The following is a 27555-nucleotide window of genomic DNA, read 5'->3' as shown; positions in this document are numbered from 1 at the left end:
TTACAAGGAATGTATCAAGATTGTTTTCCTCTTCCCCCTTCAACCTTAAGTTCATTAGCAAATCAACTTTCAGGAAGAAAGCTACCCTTGGCTGTCTTACTGACCTCGTCTCAGAAAGGGGGTGACCATACTTGCAAATACCAAAAATATTAACGGTCCAAATTACACTGATCTCCCCTATTGTGCAAATGTAGCTCTAATGTTATCTCCTTGAATAGCAGGTCTCCTTCTCTCCCAACTGACTTTGTGTCCTGCAGTATGAATGTCTGAGAGGTTTCTTTGCATTCCTTCTCTGTCAGTTACTATATTGTGCAAAACACAAATGCTCACAATTTTGTCAGCAAGATGTACGGAAGTCTTTATTGACCTTGAAAGTATGCACCACTTGGAATAGGTTATCTCAAATGCACGTTCTGCGGTCTTTCTAGCACGTGATAAGCCTTTGTTAAACATTCGCTTCATTTCAGTTAGTCCTTCACATTTGTATGGTTTCATGAGGTATGGAAGCAAAGGGTATGGCTCATCTGCAAGGATAACAAAGGGAGCTTCTATTTGGCTGTGTGGCAACATGTTAGGCACAGGAAACTTTGAGCTCTTGTTCAGTGAAACTGAATAGATCAGAATTTAAATACATTCCTCAATCATTCTGTTTCCCATATCCTCCCACATCAACAACAATGTACCTGTAGCATCGACAGCGGCCTGAAGAACCAAGGAAAAGTGCTGTTTGTAATTGTAAAACATGGAACCAGAGTTAGCTGGACAAGTTAAACGAACTTGCTTCCTGTCAAGATGGCCAACCACATGTGGAAAATTCCAAATACTGTACAAGTCCCTTTTTGATTAGAGATTCAGCGGTTGGAATTGGCATGTCAACGGGTATAGTATAGTTCATCCCATATAGCTTCCACCGTTTCCTTGATGTTGTTAGCTACAGTTGACCTCCCATTCGGAAACTGAAGGCCAATGCTCTGAATGATAATCCACTCGATAGGTACCTGAAATGGAGATTGAATTTAATATTATTAAAAGGCAATGTCCTGATTGCCAATCAATGTCCAAGCAACACCTCTGGACATAACGGAATGAAATTTTGGGGATACATTTCTATTATGGTGTAGGCACTCACTAGGGAAGGGTTTAAAACAAATTCCATCCTTAAGGGAATGAAAGGGGGATAAAACCGTGAAAACTGCCTCTGGATGGGGGACGCAGATGAAGAGTATACTCACGGTATCCCCTGCCTGTTGTAAGAGGCAGCTAAAAGGGGCAACCAAGGGATGATTGAATTAGAACCATGAGACTACTTGTAATTAGTATCATCACGTGGGGAACACCATGGGTAGCCTTTATTTGTTATTAGTACCACTATGTTAGGTACACAGTAGGTTTGTGTTTAGTAACAGCAGAGAGTGGTTCACTGTGGGTTTGTAGCACCTGTGATTAGTACCACTGTGTGAGAAACACTATCGGTCTGGGCATTGCCTTTGATTAGTACCACTATATGAGCAACACCATGGGTCTGTGTTGCCTGTGATTCGTACCTACTATGTGAGGAGCGCCACTGGAATTCTAGTGCTCGTGATTAGTACACCTATGTGGGAAACACCATGGGTTTGCGTTGCCTATGAGTGGTGCCATTATGTGAGAAACATAATAGGTCTGCATTACCTGTGCGACGAACAATATTTGTGAGTAGTACCGTAATGTGTGGAACACTGTGAGTCTACGCTACTTTTGATTAGTGCTGCAACTTGAGAAGTACCATGGTTCGACTATACTAGCAATACCCCCTCTAGGGACACCATGACCTTGACGTCGGTGTGGAGGCTTGTATGCTTGTTGATCCCAAGGGCTGTGCCAGCTCAGGGTTACCCATGCTGGATTGGCCTCGGTGTAGGGCCAGACTAAAAAGGTGTCCCCCTAGTTGCTTGAGAGGTGTCTGTGCTCATTATTCTTCATCACTATTTCTACCCTTCTGTACTCACCTTTTTAAATTTCATTCCTCCTCTGCCGGGCTGAGTGGTTCAGATGGTTAAGGCGCTGGCCTTCTAACCCCAACTTGGCAGGTTCGATCCTGGCTCAGTCCGGTGGTATTTGAAGGTGCTCAAATACGACAGCCTCGTGTCGGTAGATTTACTGGCACGCAAAATAACTCCTACAGGACTACATTCTGGCACCTTAGTGTCTCCGAAGACCGTAAAAGTAATTAGTGGGACATAAAGCAAAAAACATTATCGTTCCTCTTCTTGTCTGGCCACCCCCTCTGCCTCTGGTAGATTAGGTTAGTACGGAGATTTTATCCTCACCCAATCACAAGTTTCGGGTCTTGGCGTGGTGATGCATGGCTACTGGGAGAGTAGTTTCTAGCGACCCCCTCCAGATACCGGGCACCCTCTGGAGTATATAGCCTTGCCTTCGGTTCATCTCCTTGGCTCTGCTGAAGGTCGACCTCATATTTCCAGAGTACTCGTGGGGCCAAAAATGGAACCTCCCTCTTCTATTTCTTCTGTTCCAAAGGGTGGCACCCTTCAAAAACAGCGTCAAAAATTGATAAGAAACAAAAGCGGTATACTCCAGTTCCAGTGGATTATGTAAGTGACAAGTGTCTTCCTCGATTCCTGGTTGCTTCTTGGGTCAATGGTAAGTTTTCTTGATGAATGTCCTTTCATGATCAGCAATTCCATCGAATAAATTGTTGCTAGTGAAGTCAACGAGATGCGCAAACTCCGCGATGGATCCGTACTATAAAGACATCTACGGCTGAACAGTCCATACAGCTACTTAAAGCCAAGTTATTCGGAAAGATAGAGGTGAAAATCGAGAAGCACCAAACCCTTAACTCCTGCAAGGGAGTTATATTCCACAGGGACTTCCGATGATACTATGATCTGGTACCTAGCATGTTGGGGTGTAACCGACATGAAGAGGTTGAAGAGGCGTGTGGGTGATAAGCTAGTGGATACGGGTGTTTTCATCCTTACCTTCGACGCTGAGACCGTACCTGAATGGATAAAAGTGGCAATGTATCGTCTGACTGTTAGTCCATATATTCCGGCACCAATGAGGTGCTATAACTGTCAAAAGTTTGGCCACACTTCATTGTGATGTGCAGGTTCGACGACCTGCAAAATGTGTGGGAAGTGTGAGCAAGCTGGGGTTGACTGCACTCCACCACCTGTGTGCATCAACTGCCCGGGTGCGCATGTTCCGATCTCCAAGGAGTGCCCCACATACAAGCAGGAGAAGAAGATCCAGGAGATAAAAATGCTGGGAAAGCTATCTTATCCAGATGCCCGGAGGAAGTTAAAGTCCATGGCTGCTCCGGAGTTTTGCATCTCCTTCACTGAAAAGGTCGCAAACGTGCAGATCACTCCAGAGTTTTGTAAAGAACAGCAGTATTGAAAACGCATCAATAAGTCAAAGCCAGCAACAAATGATAATCGCTAAAGAAACTGGAGTTATAACAGAACAAGTACCAAAAAGTGCGTTATTGCCGATGTTGCCTGGGAAGGCTGTTTCCCAGGAACGCTTGGCTGGGAACTCCTTCCCTAACAGGGCGGGGGGAAAGACTTCCCCAAATAGTGCTGGAAAGTCCAGCCCACCTTCCAATGCCCAGCTTACAAAGGAGGAAAAGGTGAAGCCACAGAGCTCCCTTAAGAAATTGGAGAAGCAGCCCTCTCCAACTCAATCGAGGGTCCCAGGATACCCTAAGAAATCCAGCAAGCCATCTGCCAGCTCTCCTCCGAAAAAGAGAGACACGGTGGGCAAGAGGTCCCGACGCCCTCTTGTTCGATCACTTTCTGGAGAACCTAGTTCTCCCAGGAAGAAGGCCCACTGTTCCCGATCAATGAGATCACCGTCCGCAGATGGTCCAGTCACCATGCCTCCTTCTTTTGAGGAGTCAATGGAGACTGAACCACTCATTGTCGTGGATGGTGATAATGACAAAAACAATATCAACAAAGATGGCAGAATCTGGCAGGTAATGGACCGAAAGAAGGGCAAGAAATTGCTCTGAATTCGAAGCTTTGCCTATGCACATAATGTCACTATTGCAGTGGAACTGCAGTAGTTATCACTGTCGCCTAGCTGAGTTACGTCAATTGATATCCGTCTATGCGGCCTCCATAGTCTGTCTACAGGAATCTAGTTTGAGACCTGAACACGGCACGACTATGAGAGGATATCGTCTTTATTCCAAAGACAGAGTAGCTGTGGATGGCGTGGCAACTGGGGGCGTTTGTACCCTAGTTCGTTCTGACATCTTCAGCGAAGAAGCACCGCTCCGTACTCAGCTAGATGCAGTTGCAGTTCGCACTCCATTGCCAGTAATGACAGTGGTTTGCAACGTGTACATTCCACCGGATTACGACCTTGAAATTCGTGCACTACAAGATTTGATCACTCAGTTGCCTCCTCCTTTCCTCATGCTGGAAGATGTGAACGCCCGTAACATACTATGGGGTTCTCCGCCTTCCTGTTCTAGGAGGAGGATGGTCGAGCAAATGATCAACCTGTTTGATCTTTGCGTGCTTAATACAGGGGATCCGACATATTTCAGCAGCGCACATGGCACGTTCTCACACCTGGATGTCACTTTGTGCAGCCGTGCACTAGTTCCCCTGCTATGGTGGCAAGTACACGACGACCTCTGTGATAGTGACCACTTCCCGATAATTCTATCTCTCTTGAATCAAAGACACTCCGAAGTACCCAAGTGCTGATTACTTCGGTGGGCAAATTGGCCAGAATTTTCAAAATGCGCAGTGATGGCTGGAGTCTGTTGATGACCACATTTCTTCCATTACTACTGGAATTTTGGCTGCTGCGGAGGAAACAATTCCTCCCTCATCTGGTATTTGTTGCCAGAAACAGATCCCGTGGTGGACGGATGAAATTGCAGCAGCCATATGTGATCGCCGACGGGCACATACTCTGTCATCACAAGTGTGGACAAAACTCTGCCGTATTGTTGAAGTACAGAATGTGCCCTCAGTACCCGGAATCTCCATTAGTGGAGTTATAGTTACGATTCCTTCAGTCATTGCCGACCACATCACGTCACATTTCGCAGCTCTAGGAGATACGACTGCGTTTTTTCCAATTAAGCGTGAAGTAGAGGCACACTATCTCTCTTTTGCCTCTAGTGCTTGCTCCCTACAACGTGCCCTTCACGGAGTGGGAGTTGCAGAGTGCACTCACGCTATGCAGAGATACGGCTCCTGGACCGGACAAAATCCATAATCAAATGCTCAAGCATTTGAGTGACAGATGTCTCAAGGATATCCTCACCCTATTCAACAGAATATGGAGTGAGGGAGTGTTTCCATCTCAATGGCACGAGGGAATTGTGATACCAATTCCTAAGCCAGGTAGAGATCCAAAATTTCTGGATAGTTATAGGCCAATAAGCCTTATGAATGGCCTCTGTAAGCTATTTGAAAGGACGGTTAACTGGCGGCTTGTGTAGGCTGTGGAAAAGGAGGGTCTCTTGTCTAACTACCAGTGTGGTTTTCACTCTTGTCGGTCTGCCACTGATCATCTGGTCAGACTGGAGTTCAGGAGGCCTTTCTCCGGAAGGAACACCTAGTCGCCATGTTTTTTTGACCTGGAGAAAGCTTACGACACTATCTGGCGATATGGGATTCTCTCCACACCACATCATTGGGGATTTCAGGGAAATTTGCCAACGTTTATTGAGAACTTCATGTCCCTCCGTCTCTTTCGAGTCCGAGTAGGGAATGCATTTTCTCAATATTATGTTCAGGAAAATGGAGTACCTCAGGGATCTGTACTGAGTGTGACGCTGTTCGCAATCGCCATCAATGGCATAGTTGCTGCTGCTGGGCCCGCAGTCGTTCCATCGCTGTATGTAGATGTCTTAGCTCTACAGTACAGCTCCGGAATGGTGGCGTTTGCTGAGAGACAGCTACAGCAAGCTATTAACCGAGTCGACAGATGGGCCCTGCAACATGGTTTTTGATTTTCAGCGGCGAAAACCTCAGTTGTACACTTCTGTCGATGTCGGCCTATGCATCCCAAATCAGAGCTCCGCTTGCGAAACAGTGTCTTACCAGTGGTTGACACCTGCAGATTCCTGGGTCTCCATTTTGATAAGAGACTTACGTGGCAGCCCTACATCCGTCAGTTTAAGGTTGCCTGCATGAAGATACTTAACATTCTTAAGTTTCTCAGCGGCATTTCATGGTGGGCTGACCGTGCGGTACTGCTACGATTTTACACGGCGACGATCCTCTCCCGAATTGACTATGGAAGTGCAGCTTATGGCTCAGCATCAAAATCTATGCTGAGCCTTTTAGGCAGTATTCACCATAGTGCAGTTAGGCTTGAGTTTTGAAAAAGTGTATCTTTAACGCTCCCTTCATGAATTAAAATGTTCAAAGCTATTATTCTAAATTAGCGCACCATCTCATTTTCTCTTATGTATAAATGAAACAATTAATACTACTTACCTCAGAGTTGCCATAAGATGTTCTTCAGGAAGAAATTTCTGTTGATGAAAGTTACACCATCCTTTTCTTATCCGGTGTTCGATTTTGTTCAAGATGTAATCAAATGTCTGTTCATCAATTTGGAAATATTCATAAAATTTCTTGGGATGAGCTTCGAGTTGAGGTAACAAAGTATGGTATTCAACTTCTTCAAGGCGAGTCGTGTTCTTCTCGTGAATGTTCGTCATTCTTATTTAATTTTATGATAAATATTATATGTTGTCAACAAATTATACAATAGATCCTCACATGAAGAGAACTCGTTAGCAACTGCCACGGTTTACGCGATAAAGTAAGAAACGGGAAGCAGTGCACTATTGACATACCCTTATGCCGTATGTTCTTGCAGCTGCATAATTATTCTTTATTTCCACATGTTTAAAAACCATTGACATAAAATTGGCATCGAAATATCAAAGAGAACCCGTTGAAAATTTGCCGGCAATGCGTGTTCCACGTGTCTGTACAATACGACAATCCATCAAGAAAGTATTCCTGTTGTCTATAAAACTCTTACCAAGTGTCAGGTGCAACCGGCTGCTGTTAGACGCATGTTTTGCTTGCCAGCTTCAGCAGCTAGTAATGTACATTATAATAAAGACGCGGACGTTGAAGCTCAACAAGTTTTGTGCGCCGCGATCTTCGACTTCTGTAAAGTGTCCTTGTGGGCCACTGAATAATTTTTTTGTATAGTACGCATTTTTTAAGCTAACTTTGGCTTCACGCTAATGTTGAACGTTGCCTTTAGTATTGCCACATTTTCTTGCGACTACACAATTATTAGTCATTTTCGTGTGTTTAATAACCATTAACTTAAAATTGGCATCATAATATCGATGAGAACCCCTTGAAAATTTGACGGTAATATCTGTTCAACGTCTCTACAATACAACGATCCATACTATAATCTATCTAGGGGTCACATCCTTGCTATTCTAATTTGAATGACATCCTTGCAGCTGGGGCTTGGAACTACAGTACATTATGGTCAACCTTGCAATTATTATTATTTATTTCTTTATTTACCACAAATCATACAGATTATACGGATGGTCTAGTGAAAAGGGGCAAGCCCCGTGTACATTAGTTGTTTCACAGACCTCAAGAGAGTAGGCCTAATGTTTTGATGCCATTCTGTGGTTCTGTGGATTAGAGAAACTTTTCTGTAGGGGCTAGTAGAATGTCATTCTTGTCTTCACTATTTTCCGAGAACCAGTGTTGTTACTCAGAGGCACTGTACAATCAACTGCCGCAGCTAATAAAGACGCGGATGTTGAAGATCGAGTTTTATATGCGTGGAGGGGGGGGATAAGGGAAGCAGAGTACTTACTGTGGTTGCTGCCAGTGGTGTTCATTACTGTTATGTCGCGAATGCAAGACAACCCTTGATTTTTCACAGGAAATTCTGAGAAAAAACGTAGTCTTGGATTTGGAGAAATACGGTACTTGGTTGTTGAAATTTAGAATGGATGTCTTCGACTGAATGGATGAAGTGATTATTAAACAAATTTGGGTCATTCATAACCACAGGTTTTGCGTTAGATGTTATACCCTTAATTACTGACCAAGTTGTTTTATAAAATGTTGTATAAATTTAATATTTGGCAAAAATTTTAGCTTTTCCTAGTGCCACTTTTCGTCCATATGCAAACATTGCCTTTTTGGTACTCTGGATTTTTATATACAGAGGGTGTCAATGAAATTTATACACATTTCAAGCAAAGAAATAAACTGATGTTAACATAACGAGCTGAATTCACGCAAACAGAAAATGCAACTAATTGTGACCTGTGTGTCATCAAGAGAGGACGGCGGAATTTTATTTTGGGTTTTAAAAATTATTGTAGTATCTCTCTTATGCATTTTGGAAAGCTAATTAGTTGTGTGTAATATTTAACATTTTCAATATTTAGCCTTATGAAGAAAATGGACTATGAAGAAGATTTATGTTCAAAGAGGTCTGGGTATTTAAATTTCCTGTTTCGAATTGTATATTGTTCTGCAAATTGTAAAAAGGGATGTCATTCTGATACATAACTTTTGAAGCAGGGTGTGCCACTTGTAAGTGGCCCTTTCCTGTCGTTTTGTAATATCTGCTAATATGCGGGTTCAGCAGAAAAGATTGTTCTAGAAGCTCCTTGTAATTGGCCAAAATAAGTGTTTCTTATTGGCCAAAATATTAGCATTTTTCATTGGTGAATATGGTAGGGAATTTCGTATGCCCCAGGATGTAAAAGTGGGGACAGTTTGTCCTTGGTTTTACCCAGACTGTGAGCAATTTTAGTGACTGTGCCAAACATGGTTTTTACATTATGTTTGCGGAGGACGTTAGCAATTCGATCTGTGGTATAATGAATGTAAGGCAGGTAAGCAGTTCCCTTCACTTCTTCCTTCTGTGAGCTTTGCTTGATCGTTTCTCTGGGATACAGGGCTCTATGAATCTGCAAATCGCTGTAACCATTACCCTTGAATGTAGCTTTGAGTGCATCCATCTCCACCTGGATATTCGATGGCTCACAAATTTGTCTCGCCCTCTTGGTGAGAGTTGTGAGAATGCCTTGTTTTTTGTGCTGGATGGTGGTGAGAATCTGCATGAAGATAGTGATTTGTATGGGTAGGCTTATGATAGACGGTATGTCCTAAGGAGCCATCTGATTTCTTTCTTACTAGGACATCCAAGAAAGGAAGACATCCGTCCGACTCCATCTCCATAGTGAATTTAACTGAAGGATGTTGCTGATTTAGGTGGTTTAGAAATAGATTTTCTTAGGACCTTCTACAAATGTATCATCAACATACCTCCACCATATCATAGGTTTGACAGGTGCTGAAGCAGTAGCTTCCTCCTAAAAATGCTTCATAAAGAAATTAGCCACTACGGGCGAAAGTGGACGCTACTCCGTCTGTCTGTTCATAAAAACTCCCACCCCACAAGAAATATCTGGAAGTCATGCAGTGGTAAAATAGCTTAGTAATGTCCTCAGGGAGCAGGTGTTCAATGAGAGACATGACCGAGTCAATCGGCACTTTAGTGAATAAGGACTCCACATCGAAACTCACCAAAAGTGCATTAGGTTGAAGGGTAATGGTTGACAGCTTGTTGACGAAATACGTATGAATCTGTATGCTAAACATCTGTCCCTGTGGGACGCAGTGCCACCTAGATTATATGGACTTCCTAAGATCCATGAAAAAGATGTCCCCCTCAGACCTATTGTTAGTGCGATAGGTTCTCCTACATATGCTCTGGCTAAATACCTAAGCAAATTGCTTCAGCCGCACATAGGACGTACTCATTCATATTCAATAATTAATATTATAATTATTACTATCTGATGTACCCATGCTTCGCTACGGAATTCTACCTTGTATACAGAATTCTAGGTTAGGTAGTGTACACGTGAGCAAGGTAGTATGAAATTGCATAGTTCTTAACGTTACCCTAGAAACGTGACAGAGAAGTCACCAAACGTCTTTTCTCATTTGAAGATTGGGTTAGGGAATTTTCATTGTAATGGTAAGCCTGCTTGCCTGCCATCAGTCACAATCAGGTTGGGAAGTTTTCATTATAATGGCAGACACTCACTCTCCACCTTTTTTTACATCCTCCAAAAGACTGTCATAGTGGTTTTCCCAAGTGAAAACTCTTCGTCTTTTTTCGGCGGGGGGTTGGGAGTCGAATAGTGGAGAGTCTCAGTGCAAATTCATGTCCTCTCACTAATCTGTTTCCTAGGAGTACCCGATGAGTCGGAAAAATCTCATTTCACTACACTGGCGGCGGAAAAATCTGACTTGGAGGCAAATTTTGCCTCCAAGCCAGAAGAGAAAACCCCTGTTCAATGCTAATTTGGAATAAAATGAATGTAGAATTTAATAAAAGTGAAGAGGAAGATGCTCTTCTTAAGAAACGGCTCTTAAAATGGTTGAATTTTGAATTATTTAGTGAATTGTAGTGCTATAATTTGGAATAGGCCTAAATTGTAATTCTAGGCGAGGCCATACTACCGGTACTATTACTAAGTTAGCCTCTGCCAAATGTGCAAACTGCTCATTCAAAACACCGAGTCATAGTAGGGATCGAATAGCTGGAATACTATGATGAACCAGTGTGTTACGTACCAGCAGTATCAGACTGTGTATGAAGCAGAGGAATGGCATGCTAAAGAAAAAAGTTTCCTACCTCCCCAGCTATTTCCCGCCAATATTCAGTCAGGCTGTTATACTCGGTACGCAACAGTAATCCCATCAATCGGAGTTGAGTGGCAGCATAACAAAGAACATCACAACAAACAGAGGTCAATGTAATGTTATTGTTGATCAATGTTATGCTCTTTCGACATTCTAGGCCTTCACATTTAGTTTTCTTTCGACTCTGATATACTACTCTTATCATAATAGAGTAAAATAATATATTATTGGTCCACCTTTTCAATACAAAATGACCGTTTTTACAATGCTTAGTTGGGCGAGTTGGCCGTGCGCGTAGAGGCGCGCGGCTGTGAGCTTGCATCCGGGAGATAGTAAGTTCGAATCCCACTATCGGCAGCCCTGCAAATGGTTTTCCGTGGTTTCCCCATTTTCACACCAGGCAAATGCTGGGGCTGTACCTTAATTAAGGCCGCGGCCGCTTCCTTCCAACTCCTAGGCCTTTCCTATCCCATCGTCGCCATAAGACCTATCTGTGTCGGTGCGACGTAAAGCCCATAGCAAAAAAAAATACAAAATGAAAATTACATAGGGACTAGTTTCAACCTAGTAATAGGTCATCATCAGCCTGAAGTAAATTAAAGCGTAAATATCGAAGAAAACATAAACAATGTAAACACAAGTACAGACTTTTTAAAGGTACATACCATACATATATTATTTTACTTTATTGTAATCACAGTTCAATACGGATGTATCATTATGAAACTTATTTCTTTTAATTACTCTTATCATAGTCGGTACGGTAAAACTGAATGAAACATAAATGATCGGAAATTGTATTCTCTATAGCTTTTGTTATGTAGTACTTTTCTAAAGGACCAATAACAGAGACAGGGTATTTAAAAATTAAATTTTAGATGCTGCCCCTAAACTACAATTTAATCCAGGGTCAGTAAAATTGTATATAGCTGAGGCTATTGTTTCTTCTTCCTCAACTCTATATACCAATTTTCATTAAATTCTGTTCACCCATTTTCTTGTGGCTCGGCGATGATGTGGACTTAGCAACAAAAATTAAAATTCATTAATATATCGGTTATCGTAGTCGGTACGGTAAAAATGTAAAAGAAATAAAGGATTGGAAATTTAATTCTATGTAACTTTAGTTATGTAATATTTATCGATAGGACCACTAATAATACAAATATTTGAGAATTGAATTTTAGGCCTTCCCCTAAAGTACCATTTCACTCAGCGTGAATAAAATAATTTATAGCCTAGATTGTAGTGGCTCATCCCCCAACTTTACATACTGATTTTCATGAAGTTCTCTTCAGCCGTTTTCTCGTGATGTGTGTACATACATACATACAGACAGACAGAAATTACAGAAAAGTAAAAAATGCATTTCCTAGTTACTGTGGACATGAATGATACGGAAATACCATTTTTTTTTTTCAAATTCTGAGCAATGTACAGACAAAACTCTTATTTTATATATATAGATTGCATACATTAATACGTTGTACCGATCAGCTTGGGATGGTTTCTTCTGGAAATATTTTTTGTAATAATAAATTTGTAACAATCCTGTATCCTTCATTCTATTTCACCACCTTCTTGATCCTATTTCTCGGCTTATCCCTGATGTGAATACAATCTTCTTGACATTAACGATTAGATTTGCGTGTTGTGTTTGATTTTCTCGTGGCATAGCGTCCATTTTTGTTCCAAGATGTTCATTCCTAACACTGAAATGGCACATTATTTCTCCCACGTCATTTTAAATATGTTGTTTGCGATATATTTATCTATTTTCTTAATTACAGTGTGACCTTTCACTGTGGTATCTAATGTTCTGGTTCTTTTCTCTTTCTGTCTTCTTTTCTTAGAATTTATATTACATTCTTCTTATTTGCAATGTATGATTCTATGTTCCTTGCTTGTGACTTCTTCATGAATCGATCTGCGTTATTCATCAACTTGGAATTTTGTCATCCTTTGCATCTCTGATATTTTCTACTTTCCCATCTTTCTAAAATTCAGCATTTTCTTCTTTGGTAGCTTGAAGTTTGTTTTCATCTGTTTGGATTTTATCTTCACCTTTGGAGTTGGTTCATCTTCTTCTCGATGATATACTTGATATGCTTCCGAAATAACTTCAATTCTTTTACGAATTACTTCATCAATACCATCTCCGTCTTAAAAAGGTGGAATTCTTGTGCATGACAGGCGAACTCATGACAGGACAGGTAGAGTTGATGTGTTTAAAAGGAATAAAGTAAGTACTTTGCCTTGAAAGGAACATAACGAAAGCTATCCGACTGTCGGCAGCCCTGAAGATGGTTTTCCATGGTTTTCCATTTTCACACCAGGCAAATGCTGGGGCTGTACCTTTATTAAGGCCACGGTCCCTTCCTTCCAACTCCTAGGCCTTTCCTATCCCATCGTCGCCATAAGACCTATCTGTGTCGGCGAGACGTAAAGCAACTAGCAAAAAAAAAGTAGCGATTGCATGACAACATCCACATTTTCAAACACCAAGTTTACTCCGGAACAGTAATGCTTATACTGTCGCACTTCCAGTAATGCATCTTATTATTTGGGTTCCTCTCCAGACGTTTGTGATTAAGACACTCGAAGGGATACAGAGAATATTTGTTATTTCATCTCCGGGGCTTGGACATCGTGGTCGTGTAGCCCCATGTGCTTTTTGTGTATATGTGTGTGTGTGTGTGTGTGTCTGTCTGATAACCTGTGTTATAGTGGTGTCTGCAGTACTGTACTGTATTTGTAATTCCGGTGAGGAATTGGGACAGAGGCGGCCGTTGTCGTAAGTAAGCAACCATCCCAACATTTGCCTGGAGTAGCGGTGGGAAACCACGGAAACACTTCCAGGATAGCTGAGATGGGTACTGAACCTTTGAATGGCCATCTGAAATTCAAGGAAACAAACTGCATACTTCATATCTTGCAACTCAATTGAATCGGATTTGAGCCATTTCAGTTCATTGCTCCATTCTTCCTTAAATTTCTGACCTTTTCACATTGTTGTTGTTGTTGTTGTTGTTGTTGTTGTTGTTGTTGTTTTTGGAACAGTAACATTGTCTGATTCTGAAATTTCACCCCCTCGCTTCACACAGCATAGAATAAAGGAATGTACGGCGGAACCTTGATTATCCATTTCCAGAAACTATGTTTTCCCGGATTATTCGTTTAAATCATATTTAAATCATGTGGTCCCGCGAGCGTCCTAATTAAATTATGTTATCCGTTCCTTGAAGAAACAATTTCCTGAATCAACCATCCAGAAATTTCAGTCCCAGGGTTAGATGTTTAGTTTTGACCTTTTTAGCTTGTATCACCAAACAGGTATTAAACACTTCCCTCGGGACATATATAGGGAGTGTGTGAATGGGTAAGTTTCCTACCGTCCTCAACCAAGCGTTTTTCAAGAAACAGTATCTCACAAAAGGACAGCTACAGCATACCTATGGATCTTCCCATTAACGTCCTGTCATTGCGATAATTAGAGGAAGTACTATACTGGAAAAGCGATCGACGGTGAACTTTCATAAAGGACCCTTTTAAAATTATGTTTGACTGTTATTGTTTAGGGATTCCTCAGAAATCATAAAGCAGAGTGTAGCCACAACAATTGGAAGAAGACAGCTCTACTTGAAGATGGAATGGGTTTCGTCAAATGTTCATACTTAGTAAAGCATCTGCATTATGTCCAGGTTTAGATTTTTAGTTTTGACTATTTTCAGTTGTATCGCCAAACAGGTATTCGGCACTTCCCTCAGGCACTATATAGGGAGCATGCGGATGGGTCAGTTTCTTAACATACTGCTCCTAGCGGAAGTGCTAGTTAACAGTTGGTGTGATAGCTGTTGGATTGCAGAATGACTTTGACTGTTGAGTGCGTAGGATTTCAAAAAATGATCGAAGCTACTTTAGAGGTTCTAATTTTTAAAAGGGGGAGGGAGGGGGAACTGCTGGCAAGCAGCCATATAAACAATGTAAAAGAAGTGATTTCATGGGGAAAATGCTTGAGGGAGAGACAAGTATTAATAAGCCACCGTACACTGTAAAACTCAAGGTAAGCTTGTTTATAATTGTGTTATATTACCTGGATTTCATCTTTGATCACATAGGAGGGATAGGTGTTTAAAAATGTTAATACTGATGCTAATTATGTGCCTTGTTATTTACAGATCGATTTCTTCAGAAATTTGTTGACTGAAGAATGTGAATGCAAGGCAGGCTGTTCAGAAAGCTGTAAACACATTGCTGCACTGTGTGTACACATCAATCACGAGCGTGGTTCATCTAAAACAACGCTCCTTCTACAAAGGCAAAAATCGAAGGAATGTTGTGGCTATTTGTACTTGAAAGGAGAAACCACTGAACAAATGTATGATGATAAACAAAATACTACTCATGGATCTACAAGTCCTGAGGATCAACATGTATTTGGAAAGATGAAGCCTATGAAAAGATCAGTAAATAGAAATATATAAGAACAATCATACTACATCAACAAAGTGTCAGTACCATGTGGCTGCTTCGAATCGAAAGTAGTGATTGATGGAAAGGTGACATATTAGGTGTTGTATTAAGCATGTCAAGAGTAAGACGTGAAGTCCGTGGAACCCAGTTGCTGTGAAGGAGATTGATACGTACACAGTATCACTGATGGTGAAAGAGGCTTCAGTATATCCATAGGCTTGAAGGATGGTGACAGTTACACCTGAGGCAAGTAGAATAGTAGTGTTGAATGTTCCTTTATTAAAATATTGCAGACAGAAAGTGAAGAATAATCTTCTGATTATGTAATGCAGTTGAAGGAAATGAGAACACTACCTTGTTGAGATGTCTTCAAAAGCTTGTGAGACAAACTCATTCAGTGCATAAAAGCTTCTCTGTTAATTATAAATCAGACATGGAACAATGAAAGCTCACGGTGAATCCATAAATTGTAGTACAAATTTTGTGACTTCAGTGTTATGGTAAACACATGTTAGAAACAATACCTTTTTGTTGTTTTGCTAGTGGTTTAACTTTGCACTAACATATCCAAGGTTTTCGGTGACACAAGGATGGAGAAGGTAGCGACCATGACCTTATTCAAGGAACAGACTGGTCTGAAAATGAAAAATCATCTTAAGGGCTGCCGACAGTGGGATTCAAGCCCACCATCTCAAGAATGCAAGCTCATAGCTACTCGACCCTAACCGTGCAGCAAACTCCCTTGGTAACAATAAAATTGCAGTTAAAACTAAGCTAGAGTCGTCGTGTCGAGTGGTTCAGACAGAGAAAACTACATGTATCTGCCAGTCAAGAAGGCCACCAAATTAAAACAGTGATAAATACTGATTATACAGAGATCGCAAGGTATTTTGTTATCTGTAAGCCATAAATACCCCTGCTGTCAGATACGGGAGGAGTACAGAAATATGAACAGCTGCTGCATTAAAAAGGATCAACCCTGGTTGTGCTGTAGTCCAAATAGATTAGTATCTTGTTCAGATGACCACGATCTCTTAGAAATTAAATGTCCTTTTTCATGTAGGGGCAAGCCCATTTTTCTTCGTGGTAATCTTTAAACTATTCGATAAAGGAGATGTTGAATTAAAGAAAAATCACACATAGGCCTACTACACACAGGTACAAGTATCTCTTTGACAGTCGCTCATTCTGTGATTAATTTGTTTGTTTATTTTCCAAAGGGAAGTGTACAATAAGGATACACAGAAATGAAGAATTCTTGTCTGATGTCATTCCGAGGGTAGCAAATTTGTATTTGAAACATTATCTCCTATTGGTCTATGAACTGTATGCGTGTCAGCATCTATAACATTTGAAAATAAACAAGGTAAATGTCTAATTACAGTATATAATACAAGTGCAATTTCCAAAGTATATATGTATTGAGGGCAATAATGACAACAGGATATTAAATACTGCAGATGTTTCTTGTTTGCTACACTCGTGAAATGAAGACTTTAGTCAGTCAACAACTCTTATACAAACATCTTCATGTCCATACTTAGCACCGTTTTCCCACACTGTGTATCTAATTATAATATTGCAGTTTTGCAGGGTGAATCCAACCATGCGAGTTTATAATAAGATCTGGGATGAACTCAAAAATCAATATCACAGCAAAACCTTTCAAACAATTTGTAATTTTTCTGTCTCAGGTGTATGTTCATTTTCCAGAAAGACAAAGTAAATGTTACTATCAACAATTTCCTTTCTCAAAAATGTCATTTCATATATGTATCTTCAACGCTGCCAACAAATTAAAAATATGTAAACCTTCTTTTTGTGGAGACGTTCCTAACTGAAGATTTACAATTTAAATTTGATCTTCCAGCTACATTTTACTGGACGAGACTACAAGAAAGAGAGGAAAACATAAGAATATTTGACTGGAATTCTGTTCAGCAGAGGCCATGATGAACCGATCTTGGACAGGAACAAATCAAGAGCTCCGAGATTTTGTGAACTCTTTGGCAGTGCGTGGCTATCACTACAAAATCTCCAAGATGAAAGGACACCACCAACCTGATGCGGGGTGTACCTGTGGACTATGTGGCCTTTTCTGTTGGAGATACCACATTCTCAAATGTCAAAAAGATAAACCAATTATCCAATTTATCAAAGATTAATACTGAAATAATGTACTTGCACAGTTTGTGTACATTTCATTTATAATAATAATAATAATAATAATAATAATAATAATAATAATAATAAACAGCCCTCTTTTTGTAAAAGAAATTATATACTACTAATTCTGCACACTCTTTTTCCTTCTCCTTTATTTTCATTTGTCTTGTGCACTTCTACATCATGGCTAGGTAATGCGGAGTTAGAAGTCCTGCTATATATATTTAATGCCATAAATGACTATGTTAATGAGTAAATTGTTTTTAATATTGTCAGTATCATTTTACCATATGGAATTTGTATAATTTAGATTTGTTTGGGTATCATTCGTAATTCAAATGTTTTGTATAGCAGTACTGTTAAAGCTATGTGCATTGTACTATTTTTACAAATTAAAACTGTAATAAAATTTGATACACTGTTATAAATACTTACTGTATCATATTTTTAAAAACTCAAAATAGCGATCTGATTCACATCATGAGGTGAAACACATCGAGAATTAAATTTACATTATAGGTGAAAATATGAGCAAATAAAATTTGTGGATCTAACAACATCAACACTCAATAGTTAAAGTTTCAAATTTACTTTGCAATCTAACTGCAGTGAATAGATTTTTTTTTTTTAATTCCCAATTTTTAATCGGATTCACCCCATTTTAAAGTACTTTACTCAATCAATCAGTCAATACTGATCTGCATTTAGGGCATTCGCCCAGGTGGCAAATCCCCTACCTCTTGTTTTCCTAGCCTTTCCTTAAATGTTTTCAAAGAAATTGGAAATTTATTGAACATCTCCCTTGGTAAGTTATTCCAATCCCTAACTCCCCTTCCTATAAATGAATATTTTCTCCAATTTGTCCTCTTGAATTCCAACTTTATCTTCATATTGTGATCTTTCCTACTTTTAAAGACCACGAACCTGCTATGCTGGCGTACTGGGGGGGAGAGGCAATACTCCCACGTGGTGTGTCCCACGTGGCGGATAGGGGGGTCCTAACTGGCTTGCCGGCAGACTTGAGGGAAATAAAATACCTCTCACGGACCAAACTTACACCCCCTGTGGGTGGGGGAGGCAGACAAAGAATTCACCTACGGTATCCCCTGCCTGTCAAAAGGGGCGACCAAGGGATGATCCAATTAGAACCATGAAACTACTTGTAATTAGTACTATCACACAGGGAACACCATGGGTTGCATTTACTTGCACATAGTACCACTATGTTAGGTACGCGATAGGTTTGTGATTAGTAGCAACAGTGTGAATCAGGAGGTGGGTCCTACAGTACCTGTGATACGTACCCCTATATGAGCGACACCATGGGATTAACGGCACCATGGTTCTGCCTTACCTTTGCTCAGTTCCCACTATTGTGAGGAATTCCACGGGATAGTAAGAGTCCCTGTGGTTAGTCCACTATGTGAGGAACACCATAGGTTTGCGTTGTCTGCAAATAGCACCGCAATGTACGAAACACCATAGGTCTGTGTTACATGTGCGCATTACACTACCTGTGAATAGTACCATAATATATGGAATACCGCGAGTCTCCACTACTATTGATTAGTACCTCAACATTACGCATAGCATGGTTCTACTTTCCTAGCGATAAATACCATTATGAGTTAGATGTAGTTGGTATAAGTGAAGTACGTTGGCAGGAAGAACAGGATTTTTGGTCAGGCGACTACCGAATTATCAACACGAAATCAAACAGGGGTAATGCAGGAGTTGGTTTAATAATGAATAAGAAAATAGGGCAGCGGATAAGCTACTACGACCAGCATAGTGAAAGAATTATTGTCGCCAAGATAGACACCAAACCAATGCCCACCACAATAGTGCAGGTCTATATGCCTACTAGTTCAGCGGATGATGAAGAAATTGAAAGAATATATGAGGAGATAGAAGATTTAATACAATATGTCAAAGGTGACGAGAATCTAATTGTGATGGGAGACTGGAACGCAGTGGTAGGCCAAGGAAGAGAAGGTAGCACAGTAGGAGAATTTGGATTGGGACAAAGGAACGAAAGAGGAAGTCGGCTGGTTGAATTCTGCACTGACCATAATTTAGTCCTCGCCAATACTTGGTTCAAACACCACAAACGACGGCTGTATACGTGGACGAGACCTGGAGACACTGGAAGGTATCAAATAGACTTCATTATGATTAGGCAGAGATTCAGAAACCAGGTGTTGGATTGCAAAACTTTCCCAGGAGCAGACGTGGACTCTGACCACAACTTGTTGGTCATGAAATGCCATCTGAAGTTGAAGAAATTGAAGAAAGGAAAGAATGCAAAAAGATGGGATCTAGACAAGTTGAAAGAAAAGAGTGTGATGGATCGTTTCAAGGAACATGTTGCACAAGGACTAAATGAAAAGGCCGAAAGAAACACAGTAGAGGAAGAGTGGAGAGTCATGAAAAATGAAGTCAGTAGGGCTGCTGAAGAAATGTTAGGAAGGAAGAAAAGATCAACTAAGAATCAGTGGATAACTCAGGAGATACTAGACCTGATGGATGAACGACGAAAATACAAGAATGCTAGAAATGAAGAGGGCAGAAAAGAATACAGGCGATTAAAGAATCAAGTGGATAGAAAGTGCAAGGTAGCTAAGGAAGAATGGCTGAAGGAGAAGTGCGAGGATGTCGAAGGTTGTATGGTCCTGGGAAAGGTAGATGCTGCATACAGAAAAATCAAGGAAACCTTTGGAGAGAGGAAATCTAGGTGCATGAATATTAAGAGCTCAGATGGAAAGCCACTTCTAGGGAAAGAAGACAAAGCAGAAAGATGGCAGGAGCATATCCAACAGTTGTATCAAGGTAACGATGTAGATAATTTCGTTCTGGAACATGAAGAGGCTGTTGATGCTGATGAAATGGGAGACCCAATTTTGAGGTCAGAGTTTGACAGAGCTGTGAGTGACCTAAATAGGAACAAGGCACCTGGAATTGATGATATTCCCTCTGAATTACTGACTGCCTTAGGAGAAACCAGCATGGTAAGGTTATTTCATTTAGTGTGCAAGATGTATGAGACAGGAGAAGTCCCATCCGATTTTCGGCAGAATGTTGTTATACCTATTCCCAAGAAAGCCGGTGCGGACAGGTGTGAAAACTACCGCACTATTAGTTTAGTATCTCATGCCTGCAAAATTTTAACACGTATTATTTACAGAAGAATGGAAAAACAAGTTGAAGCTGAGTTGGGGGAAGATCAATTTGGCTTCAGAAGAAATGTAGGAACACGTGAAGCAATCCTGACTTTACGTCTGATCTTAGAGGATCGAATCAAGAAGGACAAGCCCACGTACATGGCATTCGTAGATCTAGAAAAGGCATTCGATAATGTTGATTGGACCAGGCTATTCATGATTCTGAAGATGATAGGGATCAGATACCGAGAACGAAGAATTATCTACAACCTGTATAAAAATCAGTCTGCAGTGATAAGAATGGAGGGCTTTGAAAAAGAAGCAGCAATCCAGAAAGGAGTGAGGCAAGGCTGCAGTTTGTCCCCTCTCCTTTTCAATGTTTACATAGAACAGGCAGTAAAGGAAATCAAAGAGAAATTTGGAAAGGGAATCACAGTCCAAGGAGAGGAAATCAAAACCTTGAGATTTGCCGATGATATTGTTATTTTATCTGAGACTGCAGAAGATCTCGAGAAGTTGCTGAATGGTATGGATGAAGTCTTAGGTAAGGAGTACAAGATGAAAATAAATAAGTCCAAAACAAAAGTAATGGAGTGCAGTCGAACGAAGGCAGGTGATGTAGGAAATATTAGATTAGGAAACGAAGTCTTAAAGGAAGTAGATGAATATTGTTACTTGGGTAGTAAAATAACCAACGATGGCAGAAGTAAGGAGGACATAAAATGCAGACTAGCACAAGCAAGGAAGAGCTTTCTTAAGAAAAGAAATTTGCTCACTTCAAACATTGATATCGGAATTAGAAAGATGTTTTTGAAGACTTTTGTGTGGAGCGTGGCATTGTATGGAAGTGAAACATGGACGATAACTAGCTCAGAAAGAAAGAGAATAGAAGCTTTTGAAATGTGGTGTTATAGAAGAATGCTGAAGGTGAGATCGATAGATCGAATCACGAATGAAGAGATACTGAATCGAATTGGTGAGAGGAGATCGATTTGGCTAAATTTAACGAGAAGAAGAGATAGAATGATAGGACACATCTTAAGACACCCAGGACTTGTTCAGTTGGTTTTTGAAGGAAGTGTAGGTGGCAAGAATGGTAGGGGTAGACCAAGGTATGAATATGACAAACAGATTAGAGCAGATGTAGGATGCAATAGTTACGTAGAAATGAAAAGGTTAGCACAGGATAGGGTGGCATGGAGAGCTGCATCAAACCAGTCTATGGACTGATGACTCAAACAACAACAATGAGGGGCTGTTGACCTGGATTTTGGGCCCGTTTCGACTACAAGCATAATCGATTCAGCCTTGTGCTATAGAAGCAGTCCCTTGATCAGTAATACTATTGTTTTGTGCCAGCTTCTGTGCATGTGAGGCACTGTGGGTCGGATCCACTGATCGTTTTAAATTCATATCTGTCCATCCATCCATTCATTCTCTTCCTCATGCTTTGAGTTTTGGTCAGTGAAGGATTTTGGACTTTTAAGTTGTCATTTCATTTCTTCTCATTTCGTACCATTAGGAGCCGATGACCTCAATTTAGGCCTCTTTAAACAACAAACATCAATCAATCAATCAATCAATCAATCAATCAATCAATCTCAAAGATGCCACTCAGACTTATTCGTAAGCATGACAGAAAAATAAAAGTTAAATTAGCACTAATGAAAAAAAAAAAAAAAAGTGTAGGTGTATGTCTCACAGCAATCAGTTAATCAGTACTGATCTGCATTTAGGACAGTCACCCAGGTGGCAGATTAAATTTTGTTCCTTTTTCTTTATTCATCAGTGTACAGCCTGCTTAAAGGTCGGGTCTGCTATCTAGCTTTGATGTTCCCATATAGAGTTATGGTAAATGTTAATAGATGTCATATTAAAGAACATATCATAGATTTATCCTCTTCATGTTGTTCTGTAGCTGATTAGGTTGTCATTCCTTAGGCAGTCCCTTGCAGCTTTTTTACAGTGACTTCCTGTGTGTAGTCTATCTTTGCAGTCATATTGACTTATGCTCATAGCCAAATCCAACCTTCTATATTTTCTCTTGGGTATTTTCTCATGTCTACATTGGAAACACGGTGCATCCTAGTGATCCCATCTGAACCTTTTTATTTCCATAATGTCTGCTATGCCTGTGAGCTTTCAGTCTGCAAGCCCTATGAATTAAGTAGCTGCCTCCACAATGCTCTGTTTGCAACTAGCTCTCTTTTAGTTCCACACCTCTTATCTTCAGATCATTACAATCTGAGTTTAACTATCATTGTCTTGGTCACTTTATGTTTCTCTTACCCTTCCCAAATCAAGGTACAGCAAAGGTAATGCAGTGAGCACACAGTTGCGGTTGACTGTATTCTATAAGAAAGAAGTCAACTCTTGGACGTAACTGTATGTTAGTCTATATTTAGACTGATTTTCCTGTATGAGAGTAATCACTGGGTGGACTCTAGATATCTTATTCATAAGTTGGAAGTAACAAACACGAAAGTGGTGAGAATGATCATTGGTACTAACAGGCGGAAACAATGGTAGGGAAGGAATGAAGAGAGAAAGGCAAAGTTAGGAATGAACTTGCTGAGTTAAGTGTACGCACAAACCTACTTTGGTGGTGGGTTCACATGAGCTGAATGAAGGCGAATTGTAAGAAATATATGTAAAAATTGTTTTGATTAGGAAATCATAAGTAGAGAAAAAATTGGAATGTGTTTTCTAATTCCTTGAGTTGAGTTGATTAAGCACCACCCATTCAAATTCCTCATGAGAGGTGCGAATTCTTATTTGTTTGGCATTTTGTATGACAAGCAATAAAACTCTAGGGAGGAAGGGGTGGGTGGAGGGGAGGGAATGCACGTCTCTAAACGGATGGTTTTCAGCCATTTCCGGTTATTGGTTGCAGTGGTGCTGTAATGGAATCGTATAAAGAATTAATTATATATGTAAATCCTTTCTTCCCCCTGTTATCACCCTGTGTTAACAGGTTTCAGCTATAATTCCAATATAAATAAATGGTCCGTAATTGGAAATTTTCCAGCTAACTCATTACTGGTTGCTAGCATTTCCCTCCAGTGCGCCAATATGGGCTCATCAGTCATCAGTGATCTACATTTAGGGCTGTTGCCCAGTTGGCAGATTTCTTGTCAGTTGTTTACCTAGTCCTTTCTTAAATTATTTCAAAGAACTTGGACATTTATCAATTATTTCCCTTGATAATATTTATTCCAATCTCTTACTCCTCATTCTGTTCAACTCGTTGGCTGAATGGTCAGCGTACTGGCCTTCAGTTCAGAGGGTCCTGGATTCGATTCCCGGCCGGGTCGGGGATTTCACCTTCATGGCTCGGGGGCTGAATGTTTGTGTTGTCCCAAACATCCCTGCAACTCGCACACCACACACAACACTAACCTCCACCACAATTACACGCAGTTACCTACAAATGGCAGATGCCGCCCACCCTCATCGGAGGGTCTCCTTACAAGGGCTGTACCCGGCTATAAATAGCCACATGATCTATAAATGAATATTCCTCTTGAATTCCAACTTTATCTTCATATATTTCCTACTTTTAAAAACTCCGTCCAAGTTTATTCATCTGCTAATGTTATTCCTCGCCATCTTCCCACTGACAGCTCAAAACGTACCACATAGTCGAACATCTCATTTCCTTACTCCCAAGTCTTCCCAGCCCAAAGTTTGCAACATTTTTGCAACACTACTCCTTTTTTCAGAAGTCACCCAGAACAAATTGTGCAGCTTTCCTGTGGATCTTTTTCAGGTCTTGTATCAAGTAGTCCTGATTGTGGGACCACACCCTAATTAGGGTCTTACCAGAGACTTATACGCCCTCTCCTTTACATCCTTACTACAGCCCCTAAATACTCTCATAACCATGTGAAGAGATCTGTAACCTTTATTTACAATCCCATTTATATGGTTACCCCAATGAAGATCTTTCCTTATGTTAACACCTAGATACTTACAGTGTTTGTCTTGAAGTACTACCACCCCATCAACACAGTAATTAAAAATGAGAGGACTTTTCCTCTTGGTGAAATTTGTAAATGACCTTTCATCCTATCTACCATCATACCATTTTCCACTGTCTGTCTCACAGTATTGTCTAGGTCCTCCTGCAGTCGCTCACAATCTTGCAACTCATTTACTTCCCCTTGCAGCCGCTCATAGTCTTGCAACTCATTTACTACTCTATACAGTGTAACATCATCCGTAAATAGTCTTACTTGTGATTCCAGTCCTTTACTCGTATCATTTATACATATATAAGAAACATTAATATCCAGTAATACTCCTCAGTTGGTAACTAGCACACCTGCCAGGATGCACAGCTAGTGCATACAGTGGAAGCCACTGCATAGACTACTTGGAGCCACAAAATGTATGTAATGTAATCTGATGGCTTACCATGCATCTTTGTATAAGAGACCAGGTCTCTCATAGTGCATTGGCACTCCCTGTGTCTCTAAGTAGTCCATGCAGTGGCCTCCATTGTATGCACTAGCCATGCGTCTTGGTAGGTATGCTAGTTACCAACTGCTGAGCCCAATTTGGCACACTGGGGCAAAAGGCTGGCAACCAGTAATGAGTTAGCTGGAAAATGTATAATTCCCAGTAACAGGCCATTTATATTGGAATTATAAATTTACTCAGTCAAGACAAATATTTTAGGTTTCAAAATCTTTATCAGGTTTCAACTAGTTAAACTTGTAAAATAATATGCTAAATTACATAAATGAAAACTATCTAGAAACACAGCTTCAAGTAATCCGTACATGATGACAACAGGTAGCATTGATATGGACTTGATGCAGTTCAGTATTTTAGAGTGCAGATATTGAAGATTATTATTATAACTGGTAATGAAAGAGAAATCATTTCTTAACCAGTAGGGAACTGAAAAAATCACTGAATCCAAGCCTATGGTAATTCCAGTGTGGAATAAAATCATTTTTACGCACAAGTAGAAGTGCGACAAAATGCAAAATTAGTATGAATATGCGATTTTGGTGCAAATTCTGCAAAATTGTGCTATTTTACTGGCGAAAACAGTATATTATGGCAAAACAATCAGAAATACTCTAAATATGATGCATAAATCTTTCGACCGTTTCGATCGATTGCTGCTTGCTGACTTTAATCGATATTTACAATGGGAATAGCAAGGGGGATAAGATCTGTATGGATTATTATTTAAAAAAATCGAGTGTCATAGAAATAACGAGATAGACGCAGCATTGTTTTCCTGTTGTTCAAAATTGAAACTAGTGAAGAGAAGAAAGTCGAACGAGGTGCACGACAAAAACTGCACACGAAAGGGCTCAGCAGTATGCAAAGAATGGTTTATATGCCACAGATTCATCGACAGTGTTTTTCAAGTATTGTAATTGATGAGTTGGGTGGGAAAAAAGATAGCGTTGTGAAACATGTTGTACCAGGAAAAAACAATGCCTGTCTTTGGGCCGCTGACACTAGCTTGAAGAGCATGGAATATTTCAAAACAGGTGGTACGTAAGCATTGGAGTTGGTACAGAGAGGGGTATTAGTTCATTGAATTTATATTCCTTTAAAAATTTGGTTTTATTGTTCATTGGAAACAAATTCATATCGCCTTTTACACAAGTTGAGTTGATGCGTTGTAGCAGGCTGGAATCTCCGGACTCCGGGATGGACAGGAGCCACTCCCGTCCTGGATGCGAAATTCTCGACGTTCTAGAATTTCTCAAATTTCTGGAGGATCTGGAAGTTCTCGAATTTCTAGGTGTACACGTTGCGGGGGTTCGATCTAACACGATAATACTGAAAGATGAGGCGTGACGTGCACTCAAGTCTCCCGTATGGCTTTCAACTCGCTTTTAGCACTATCAAATAAATTAACATTGACCTTTAAATACTGCATTCATTCATTGCAAGTTCGATACGTCAGATGTTAATGAAATTGACACTCGAATCTTGAGTCAAACACCTCGTTGAATCACAAAGGTTCATAAAATTATCACTTGAAATGAAAATATTAAATTGATTGTCTGACCACACGTTGTATGTCAGCCAATTTGGAACTTGAGAAAATTATGTACAATTTACAATGTCTAGTTTACGACTTAAGTCCACTAATATAGGCATGACGGACTGGAATGTTCTATTACATCACTAACCTTTATCATCACAGTTCCTAGCTTACTGACTTTGTCAATTTTTATAATCAGAACACAATGTTGAGCGCAGTATTCACAGTTCGTGTAAGTTCAGGACATGTTAGCATGTTCATGATAAATTAAGCAAATTTAATGGCACTCGGAAATGTCCTATTCTGTCTGTAAATAAAAATTACGTGCACTTGAAGACTATTCAGCAATGTCTTTAAATAATCATTAAAGTTAAACTGCATTCGAAGAGAGTCTGACACTGTCCGTGAATAATTATTGTGAAGTAGAAATTGTAAGTTCAAATATTGCACTGAAAAATTTTATGCTGTCTCAGAACTTCACGAGAGGAAAACACAAATTCAAATATGGCATTAGTATTCTATGTTTACACAGTCTGTTACGAAAGACACAAGTTCTGAATGTGGTACTCGAAAATAACACAAGTTCAAATGTGACACACGGAAATATTCTAAGTTCCCACAGTTTGTTACGAAACACAAGTTCAAATGTGACACTCGGGAATATTCTAATTTCTCACAGATTGTTTCGAAACACAAGTTCAAATGTAGTACTTGGAAAAATTCGAACACTCACAAGAAAAATTGTATGTTCCTTCAGTTAGTGATTGAAACACAAGTCCTAATATGGCACTTGAAGAAAAATACTATGTCCCGCTTTCACCGGAACCGAGCTCTGTATATGCAGAGTATCGTCCGGACATAGGTTCGGTCTGCCGCACTTGCAGAGCTCCAGCAGTCACCTGTATCGTAGAGACGGTGGAGTATTAGTGACCCTGTAGCCTGGATCGCCCTACATTTATACCTGGAGCCGACGAAATATCTCGAAATGTGGATATTATCCACCTCAATAACTCTTAAAGTACATGGTAGATTTTCT

At 40.2% G+C, this 27555-nt stretch overlaps 1 protein-coding gene across 2 annotated transcripts in view; it reads left to right on the top strand.

The window, feature by feature from the left end:
- ear (ENL/AF9-related) overlaps nucleotides 1-27555 on the top strand; it is a 213408-nt gene that overhangs the window by 129083 nt on the left and 56770 nt on the right. The window lies entirely within an intron of this gene.

This window comes from Anabrus simplex, chromosome 1, assembly GCF_040414725.1.
Source record: "Anabrus simplex isolate iqAnaSimp1 chromosome 1, ASM4041472v1, whole genome shotgun sequence".
Taxonomy (NCBI): domain Eukaryota; kingdom Metazoa; phylum Arthropoda; class Insecta; order Orthoptera; family Tettigoniidae; genus Anabrus; species Anabrus simplex.
This window is presented reverse-complemented; position numbering and strand designations above follow the sequence as displayed.